At 39.7% G+C, this 10752-nt stretch overlaps 1 pseudogene; it reads left to right on the top strand.

The window, feature by feature from the left end:
- The first annotated feature begins 1316 nt into the window (after positions 1-1316).
- Positions 1317-10752, top strand: part of LOC123596850 — a 30021-nt pseudogene continuing 20585 nt past the window's right edge.

The following is a 10752-nucleotide window of genomic DNA, read 5'->3' as shown; positions in this document are numbered from 1 at the left end:
CCTCAATTTGAGACAGCTTTTTTTTTTTTTTTTGAGAGACAGAGACAGAGCGTGAGTGGGGGAGGGACAGAGAGAGAAGGAGACACAGAATCGGAAGCAGGCTCCAGACTCTGAGCTGTCAGCACAGAGCCCGATGTAGGGTTCGAACCCATGAACCTGCAAGGTCATAACCTGAGCTGAAGTCGGACAGTTAACCAACTGAGCCACCCAGGTGCCCCTGAGACAACTCGTAAGAGTCATCCAGCTCCACATGGGATCAACTGAGGCCTCTGTCAAACCTGGATCATTTCTCCCTCTGTCCGACCCACTTCTACTCCTGTTACAGGTGGGGTCTTGCAAAGCTAATCCCTGTCTCAGATCTCTTTCCCAGGGAATATGGATAAAAGAGTAAATATTGAGACTGTTCCTAGGAAACAGACTCTAAAAACGGATTTCAGAACTGGATCACCAGCCCTTTGGCTGGGTATGAAAGCCTTATTACTGGTGGTTGGTGGAGTCTGTGGTATAGTGGTTTTTAAAGCTATCATTAATTGTTCTACCAGCAATTGAGAGGGGTGTTGATCTCTGCTATACTTGTGGATTTATCCACTCCTCCATTCAGTTCTATCAGTTTTTTATGTTCTGTTATTAAATGAATACAGTTAGGCTTGTTATATCTTCTTGAGATATGATAGCCTTCTATCATTACAAATATCCCTCTTTAATCCTGGTTATGTATCTTATTCTGAAGTATACTTTGTTTCCCTTAGTCTTGTTTAGTGATGTGAGTCAGTAAGTTTCACTTTTAGTCTCAGTCATATTTCCATATGCTTTGTTTCTTCTTCCTTGTTCAGGGCCCCATTTAGATATACCTACCCTGAGAAGCTTCTGAAGACAGAATTTGTTATTATCTCCATTCACGTTGAGCATGGAATTTATTGAGCACAGATTGCATGTGTTTGTTTTAATTGTATTGAGCATGGAATTGTATGTATTAGTTTTAATTATGGATTGGCTGCTCATGGGTCAGACATACATCTATTGTCCAAAATATGTGTGTAGGAGTGCAGTGGGAGGGATGATATAACATGACTGTACAGGGCTACTCCTTAGTTAGGGGCCTATGGATGTCTCCCTCCCTTAATGAAAAGTAGACAACATATATATCATTGATGACTAAATATATGATGAACCTAAAATATAAGATGATTTCCCTATAAGATTTGCCCATGTTGCTTTTTCCCCAGCTGCTGTTAAGGTGCTCGATCCTTCCAGGGAAGCGAAGGACGCACTGGGGTGAGGCCCTCACTTGATTCTGCTCAGCCCTCGCCCACACCATGGTCTCCCTCTCGGAGCTCACCTGCACCTACTTGACCCTCATCGTGCACGGCTATGAGGTGATGGTCACAGAGGCCAAGATCAATGCCCTCGTTAAGGCAGCAGGTGTAAATGTTGAACCTTTCTGGCCAGGCTTGCTTGCAAAGGCCCTGGCCAGTATCAACACCGGGGCCTCATCCTTAATGTAGGGGCTGGTAGACCTGCCCCAGCAGCTGATGCTGCACCAGCAAAAGTCCTGCTCCCTCCACCAGGGCTGCCCTGCCGCCACCTAGGAGAAGAAAGTGGAAGCAAAGAAAGAAGAATCAGAGGAGTCTGATAATGACATATGCTTTGGTTTCTCTGACCAAGCCTCTTCTGTAACCTGTTCAATAAAAAGTCGAACTATTTTTTAAAAAGCCTTATCCATGTTGACCCATGTAGCTCTAGCTTGTGCACATCCTGTTTAATAGTACATTATATGAATACACTCTAATTTATCCATATTTTGGTAGACATTCATACAGAATATGCCTTTCAAACTGGTATTTAAAATGCTTGTTTATTCTGCCATACAACAAATAAAATAGTGAGGTCATACTTTTAGAAAGAAGTACTAAATGTATGAATTTCTCTCTCTTCTCTCACCATTTCCATCAGGGATAGCTCTTGCATATCTAAATATTATAATTTGTTTGATACCATTTAAAGCTAAGTAGTCTTCCCCCACCTGAAGTGCTTGGTAGTTCAGAATAAAATAATTAAGAGTGGGCTGTAACATGAGACTTTGCAGATATCCTTCTTTTCTGAGTGGGAGTATTGCAAGAGAAATGAAAAAGATGTCCACGGAATACTTATACACAAATGTTTATAGCAGTTTTTTTCATAGTAGACCCAACTGGAAATGACCCAAATTTCTATCAACAAAGTGAATGGATAAACATATTGTGGGATATTTATACAATGGAATACTAATTTGAATTAAAAAGTAAAATTATTGTTAACAGAATCTCAAAAACTGTTTTGTTTGTTTCTTTTTTAGAGACAGTGCATGAGCAGGGGAGAGGGGCAGAGAGAGAGAGAGAGAGATAATTGATCCCATGATCCTGGGATCATGACCCGAGCTGCAACCAAGAGTCTGATGTTCAACCAACTGAGCCACTCAAACGTCCCTGGTCGTATTTGGAAGATAACACCTTCACTAGGTTGTGAAAACTAAGCCAAGTGAAAAGGGGAGTGGGTTAGGGTAAGGCGTGGTTATATTAAACCAGCAAGAACAGGTTTTTGAGGAAGGAACATTTGAAGGAAGATCTTTAGAATGAGAATGAGCCAGACAAAAAAAGAGCTAGGGGCAAGTACTTTGGGTTAAAGCAGCAGCAAGTGCAAAAGCCTGGCCACAGGAAAGGTCATGCTTTGTTGAAGAAGGGAGACCCCTTGTGGCTGAAGAGAAGACAATGAGCTAGGTGGAGAGCTGGTATGAGATTAGGCTAGAGACAGAGGCAGGAACTAGATTATGTACAGCTCTACAACCCATGGTAAGGCATATACTTTTGAAATCAGCTTCATAGGGGTATAATATGTAATATGATATATATTATAAATATATATAATTTACTTATGTATTGGGGTAAAATATATATTATATATCGGGGATAATATGTATTATTTATTTGTTATATATAATTTATTTATATATCATATATTGAGGCATCATGTGTATTATATACGATAATACATATGTGTGTGTATGTGTGTGTATGTGTGTGTATGTATACACACACACTTATATATATAAATAAGCTCTAGGCCCAACGTGGGGGTTGAACTCATGACCCAAGATCAAGAGTCACATGCTCTACAAACTAAACCAATGAGGTGCCCCTAGGATATAATGTATATTATATATTCATTTTACATATAATAAAAGCACTCATTTGAAGTATACAGTTTAGTGAGGTTAATTAACAATGTCAAATATGGTTACCTCACATAACCACAATCAAGATCCAAATAAAGAACATTTCCAGTACCCAGAGTGTTCTGTTCTTCCTCATTCTGGCCAACCTTCTCCACCCTCAGTCCTAAACCAACCATTTTCTTTTTTTTCTTTTCTTTTTTTTTTTTTTTTTTGCCGTCTACAAAAGACCCATCTTATTTTATTTTATTTTATTTTATTTTATTATTATTTTTTTTTTTTTAATTTACATCCAAGTTAGCATATAGTGCAACAATGATTTCAGGAATAGATTCCCTAATGCCCCTTACCCATGTAGCCTATCTCCCCTCCCATAACCCCTCCATTAATCCTCTGTTTGTTCACCATATTTAAGAGTCTGCTGTTTTGTCCCCCTCCCTGTTTTTTTAATTATTTTTGCTTCCCTTCCCATATGTTCATCTGTTTTGTATCTTAAAGTCCTCATATGAGTGAATTCATATGATATTTGTCTTTCTGTGACTAATTTCATGTAGCATAATACCCTCTAGTTCCACCCATGTAGTTGCAAATGGCAAGATTTCATTCATTTTGATTGCCGAGTAATACTCCATTGTGTATGTATATATATATATATATATATATATATATATATATATATATATGTCATCTTCTTTATCAATTCATCCAGTGATGGACATCTGGGCTCTTTCCATACTTTAGCTATTGTTGATAGTGCTGCTATAAACACTGGGGTGCATGGGCCCCTTCTAAACAGCACACATGTATCCCTTGGATATAGTAGGGCAATTGCTGGATCATAGGGTAGTTCTATCTTTAATTTTTTGAGGAAGCTCCATACTGTTTTCCAGAGTGGCTGCACCAGTTTGCATTCCCACCAGCAGTGCAAAAGAGATCCTCTTTCTCCGCATCCTCGCCAACATCTGTTGTTGCCTGAGTTGTTAGTGTTAGCCATTCTGACACGTGTGAGGTGGTATTTCTTTGAGGTTTTGATTTGTATTTCCCTGATGAGGAGTGATGTTGAGCATTTTTTCATGTGTCGGTTGGCCATCTGGATGTCTTCTTTGGAGAAGTGTCTATTCATGTCTTTTGCCCATTTCTTCACTGGATTATTTGTTTTTTGGGTGTTGACTTTGATAAATTCTTTATAGATTTTGGATACTAACCGCTTATCTGATATGTCGTTTGCACATATCTTCTCCCATTCCGTCAGTTTCTTTTTAGTTTTTCTGATTGTTTCCTTCGCTGTGCAGAAGACTTTTATTTTGATGAGGTCCCAATAGTTCATTTTTGCTTTTGTTTCCCTTGCCTCTGGAGACGTGTTGAGTAAGAAGTTGCTGCGGCCAAGGTCAAAGAGGTTTTTGTCTGCTTTCTCCTCAAGGAGTTTGTTGGCTTCCTGTCTTACATTTAGGTCTTTCATTCATTGTGAGTTTATTTTTGTGTATGGTGTAAGAAAGTGGTCCAGGTTCACTTTTCTGCATGCTGCTGTCCAGTTTTCCCAGCACCACTTGCTGAAGAGACTGTCTTTATTCCACTGGATCTTCTTTCCTGCTTTGTCAAAGATTAGTTGGCCATACGTTTGTGGGTCCATTTCTGGGTTCTCTATTCTGCCCCATTGATTAGAGTGTCTGTTCTTGTGCCAGTACCATACTGTCTTGATGATTACAGCTTTGTAATACAGCTTGAAGTCCGGGATTGTGATGCCTCCAGCTCTGGTTTTCTTTTCCAAGATTTCTTTGGCTATTTGGGGTCTTTTCTTGTTCCATACAAATTTTAGGATGGTTGTTCTAGCTCTGTGAAGAATGCTGATGTTATTTTGATAGGGATTGCATTGCATATGTAGATTGCTTTGGGTAGTATTGACATTTTAACAATATTTGTTCTTCCTATCCAGGAGCATGGAATCTCTTTCTTTCTTTCTTTCTTTCTTTCTTTCTTTCTTTCTTTCTTTCTTTCTTTCTTTCTTCTTCTTCTTCTTCTTCTTCTTCTTCTTCTTCTTCTATCTTCTTCAATTTCTTTTGTAAGCTTTCTATAGTTTTCAGTGTATAGATTTTTCACCTCTTTAGTTACATTTATTCCTAGGTATTTTGTGGGTTTTGGTGCAATTGTAAATGGGATCGATTCCTTGATTTCTCTTTCTGTTGCTTCGTTGTTGGTGTATAGGAATACAACTGAGTTCTGTGCATTGTTTTTATATCTCGTGACTTTGATGAATTCATGAATCAGTTCTAGCAGTTTTTTGGTGGAATCTTCTGGGTTTTCCATATAGAGTATCATGTCATCTGTGAAGAGTGAAAGTTTGGCCTCCTCCTGGCCGATTTAGATGATTTTATTTCTTTGTATTGTCTGATTGCTGAAGCTAAGACTTCCAATAGTAGGTTAAATAACAGTGGTGAGAGTGGACAGCCCTATCTTGTTCCTGACCTTAGGTGGAAAGCTCTCAGTTTTTCCCCATTGAGGATGATATTAGCGTTGGGTCCTTCATATATCGCTTTTATGATCTTGAGGTATGATCCTTCTATCCCTACTTTCTTGAGGGTTTTTATCAAGAAAGGAGCTGTATTTTGTCCAATGCTTTCTCTGCATCTATAGAGAGGATCATGTGGTTCTTGTCCTTTCTTTTTTTGATGTGATGTATCACATTGATTGTTTTGTGGATATTGAACCAGCCCTGCATCCCAGGTATAAATCCCACTTGGTCGTGGTGAATAATTTTCTAAAGTATTGTTGGATCCGGTTGGCTAATATTTTGTTGAGGATATTTGCATCCATGTTCATCAGGGAAATTGGTCTTTAGTTCTCCTTTTTCGTGAAGTCTTTGTCTGGTTTTGGAATCAAGGTAATGCTGACTTCATAGAAAGCGTTTGGAAGTTTTCCTTCCATTTCTATTTTTTGGAAGAGCTTCCAAAGAATAGGTGTTAAGTCTTCCTTAAATGTTTGGTAGAATTCTCCTGGAAAGCCATCTGGCCCTGGACTCTTGTTTTTTGGGAGATTTTTGATTACTAATTTGATTTGTTTACTGCTTATGGGTCTGCTCAAATTGTCTGTTTCTTCCTGTTTCAAGTTTTGGTAGTGTATATGTTTCTAGGAATTTGTCCATTTCTTACAGATTGCCCATTTTATTGGCGTATAATTGCTCATAATATTCTCTTATTATTGTTCGTATTTCTGCTGTGTTGGTTGTGATCTCTCCTCTTTCATCCTGATTTTGTTTATTTGGGTCCTTTCCTTTTTCTTTTTGATCAGTCTGGCTAGTGGTTTATCAATTTTGTTAATTCTTTCAAAAACAGCTTCTGGTTTCTTTGATTTGTTCCAGTGGGTTTTTTTTATTGTTGTTTCAATAGCATTAATTTCTGCTCTAATCTTTATTATTTCCTGTCTCCTGCTAGTTTGGGGTTTTATTTGCTCTTCTTTTTCCTGCTCTTTAAGGTGTAAGGTTATGTTATGTGTATCTGAAACCTTTCTTCCTTCTTTAGGAAGGCCTGGATTGCTATATATGAACTCCTCTTGTGAATTCCTTTGCTGTGTCCCAGAGGTTTTGGGCTGTGGTGTTACCATTTTCATTGGCTTCCATGTACTTTTTAATTTCCTCTTTAACCTCTTTGTTAGCCTATTCATTCTTTAGTAGGAGGCTCTTTAGTCTCCAAGTATTTCTTATCTTTCCACATTTTTTCTTGAGCTTGATTTCGAGTTTCATAGCATTGTGGTCTGAAAATATGCACTGTGTGATCTCGATCTTTTAGTACTTGTTGGGGGATGATTTGTGTCCCAGCATGTGGTCTGTTCTGGAGAACGTTCCATGTGCATTGGAGAAGAATGTGTATTCCACTGCTTTAGGATCAAATGTTCTGAATCTATCTGTTAAGTCTATCTGGTCTAGTGTGTCATTCAAAGCCATTGTTTCTTTGTTGATTTTCTGTTTAGATGATCTGTCCATTGCTGTAAGTGGGGTGTTGAAGTCCCCTACTATTATGGTATTATATACCATATGAGTTTCTTTATGTTTGTGATGAATTGATTTATATATTTGGGTGCTGTCACATTTGGAGCATAAATGTTTACAATTGTTAGGTCTTCTTGGTGGTTAGACCCCTGAATTATGATATGCTTTTCTTCATCTCTTGTTACAGTCTTTATTTTTTTTTTTAATTTCTTTTAATGTTTATTTTTGAGACAGAGAGAGACAGAGCATGAATGGGGGAGGGGCAGAGAGAGAGGGAGACACAGAATCGGAAGCAGGCTCCAGGCTCCGAGCCATCAGCCCAGAGCCTGACACGGGGCTCGAACTCACGAACCATGAGATCATGACCTGAGCTGAAGTCAAACGCTCAACTGACTGAGCCACCCAGGCTCCCCTTCAGTCTTTATTTTAAAGTCTAGATTGCCTGATAGAAGTATGGCTACTCTGGCTTTCTTTTGGAGACAATTAGCATGATAGATGGTTCTTCATCCCCTTACTTTCAATCTGAAGGTGACTTTAGGTCTAAGTGGGTCTCTTGTAAACAGCATATAGATGTATCTTATTTCTTATCCATTCTGTTACCGTATGTCTTTTGATTGGAGCATTTAGTCCATTGACGTTTAGAGTGAGTACTAAAAGATACGAATTTATTGCCATTATGTTGCTTGTAGACATGGAGTTTCTGGTGGTGTACTCTGGTCCTCTCTAGTCTTTGTTGCATTTGGTATTTATTTATTTATATTTATTTATTTATTTATTTATTTATTCATTTGCATCTTTTCTCCCCTCAGAAGGTCCCCCTTAATATTTCTTGCAGGGCTGGTTTAGCGTCACGAACTCCTTTAAATTTTATTTGTCTGGGAAACTTTTTTTTTAAATTCTTTTTAATGTTTATTTATTTTTGAGAGAGACAGAGACAGAATGTGAGTGGGTTAGGGGCAGAGAGAGAGAGAGGGAGACACAGAATCTGAAGCAGGGTCCAGGCTCCAAGCTGTCAGCACAGAGCCCAACGCAGGGCTTGAATTCTGAGCTGTGAGATCATGACCTGACCCAAAGTCGGATGCTCAACCGACTGAGCCACCCAGACACCCCTGTCTGGGAAATCTTTAATCTCTCCTTCTATTTTAAATGACAGTCTTGCTGGGTAAAAAATTCTTGGCTACATATTTTTCTGATTCAGCACGTTGAATATATCCTGCCACTCCTTTCTGGTCTGCCAAGCGTCTGTGGCTAGGTCTGCTGCAAAGCTGATCTGTCTTCCCTTGTAGGTGAAGGACTTTTTCTCCATTGCTGCTTTCATGATTCTTTCCTCACCTGAGTTATTTTGTGAATTTTACTATGATACGCCTTGTTGATGGTTGGTTTTTGTTGAATCTAATGGGAGTCATCTGTGCTTCCTGGATTTTGATGTCTGTGTCTTTTCCAAAGTTAGGAAAGCTTTCCACTAAAATTTTCTAACATAACCCTTCCACCTCTTTTTCTCTCTTTTCATCTTCTGGCACCTCTATGATTCTGATGTTGTTCCTTTATAATGAATCACTGATTTCTCTAATTCTTAAATTGTACTCTTTTGCCTTAGTCTCCCTCTTTTTTTCTGCTTCATTATTCTCCATAAGTTTGTTCTGTATATCACTGATTCTCTGCTCTGCCCCATCCATCCTTGGGGCCATGGCATCCATTTGAGATTTTAGCTCAGTTAGAGCATTTTTAATTTCATCCGGACTAGATTTTACTTCTTTTATCTTTGCAGAAAGGAATTCTGATCTATTTCCAACTCTAGCTGGTATTCTTATTATCGTGATTCTAAAGTCTGGTTCAGACATGTTGCTTATATCTGTGTTGGTTAAGTCGCTGGCTGTCGTTTCTTCCTGCTCTTTCTTTTGGGGTGATTTCCTTCATTTCATGATTTTGAAGGGAGAAAAGGAATTAATGACATAAAAAAATTAAAATAAAAAAATTAAAATGAAAAAATTAAAAACAACACACACACAAATCAAATAAATGATGCTAGATCCTAGGTATGTTTTGGTCTGGGTTTTGAAAATGGCTTGATAGATTAGAGAAAAAGGGGAAAGGGAAAAAAAGGAAATTATTTGAAAATTTGAAAACATGGATACACTGAAATACAATAAAATGAATGATGGAAGTAAAAGGAACTTGAAAAAAATTACACAAAAGTAAAAAATATAGTAGAAAAAAGTAATGAAAAAAATGTTTAATAAAAATTGAAAATAAAAATAATTAGTTGCCTTTCTGTATTCAAGAAAAAGAAAGGAAATGAAAAAGAGAAAAAAAATTGAATAGATGGAATAGTGAACAGACTGAAATACGATTGAAATTACTTTGTTTTCCCCTTGAAGTCAAACTATGAAGCACTTTATAGTCTGTAAACTAAGCAGGCGGAGAGACTTGTGTTCCTGAAGAGTAAGGTTGGCCCAGTTGGGTGGGGCTTAGTGTAATGGCTCCATTCTCCACTAAATGGCACTGCTCAGCTTACTGGGGTGGATTATTCAGACGCTTGTAGGTGTGTATGCACATGCGCGGGAGCCATGAAAATGGCGTCACCCACCTACCCAGTCTCTAGTAACAGAGCACTGTTCTTCCTGATCAGCAATCGTGCACCCGTCCTTTGTCTCTGGCTTCCGTCTGGCTCCCCGCTTTTACACTGTCCGTGACCAAGCCGTCAGGTTGCCAGGTGGCACCTCCCTCCTGAGCTTTATCTCAGATGCAGCTGTTTTTCCTGACTCCTTACTTCTGAAGGACTATGGCTTTGACTGCTCAGACCTTCTGGGGGAGGGTCTCACCGAGCACTGGCCGGGTGCTGGTCGGTCGCGCCCAGGAACATTTGCAAGACCGTGCTCCTGCTGATGCCCAGAGACTGTGGCCAGTGCCAGCCCGCACCAGAAAAAGTTCACGTGATGGTGTAGCAGCAGCATTTCAGGGATTATGGAAAATCGCAACACGCATCTGGTGCCAGGCTTCACCCCCAGGGACCTTGTTCCAGCACCAGCAAATGTGGTTGTTCTCCCAGGTCCACTAGGGACTTTGCCTGTATGGGGAGGCCACACCGTGTCTACCAGATGTCCTCCCAGCAGGGGAACCACCTCTCCCGGGGTTGCCCAAAGAGCCCCAGATCCCACTCTGCTCCTGGGGATTCACCCTTCCCACCAGAGCACTGCCAGATATCGAGCTGTGGAGTTTCAGACTCTGCACTCCCCCTGTTCATAGTCTTAATGGAATTTAAACCTCTCCTTTTTCCTTTCTCCCTTTTTTTCAGTCCCTGCGGCTGTTTCCATTTTTCCATTTTTTCTCCGGATGCTTGGGGGGGAGGGGTGCTTTTCCCATATTCTACCCCCCTCCCCCACTTCGTCCTCTCTCCACAAGCAGAAACAGCTTCCTGCCCTCTGCGGCTTCTCTCTCCCCCAGTTCACTTCTCCACTTTGTGTACCTGCTGAGTTCTGTGGTTCAGGCTGTGAAGATTGTTGTGTTAACCCTCAAATGAGTTTTCTAGGTGTGCAGGATGGTTTAGTGTTGATCTGGCTGT

Source organism: Leopardus geoffroyi, chromosome C1 (assembly GCF_018350155.1).
Source record: "Leopardus geoffroyi isolate Oge1 chromosome C1, O.geoffroyi_Oge1_pat1.0, whole genome shotgun sequence".
Taxonomy (NCBI): Eukaryota; Metazoa; Chordata; class Mammalia; order Carnivora; family Felidae; genus Leopardus; species Leopardus geoffroyi.
The sequence above is the reverse complement of the archived record's forward strand: the minus strand, read 5'-3'. Positions and strand labels throughout refer to the sequence as shown.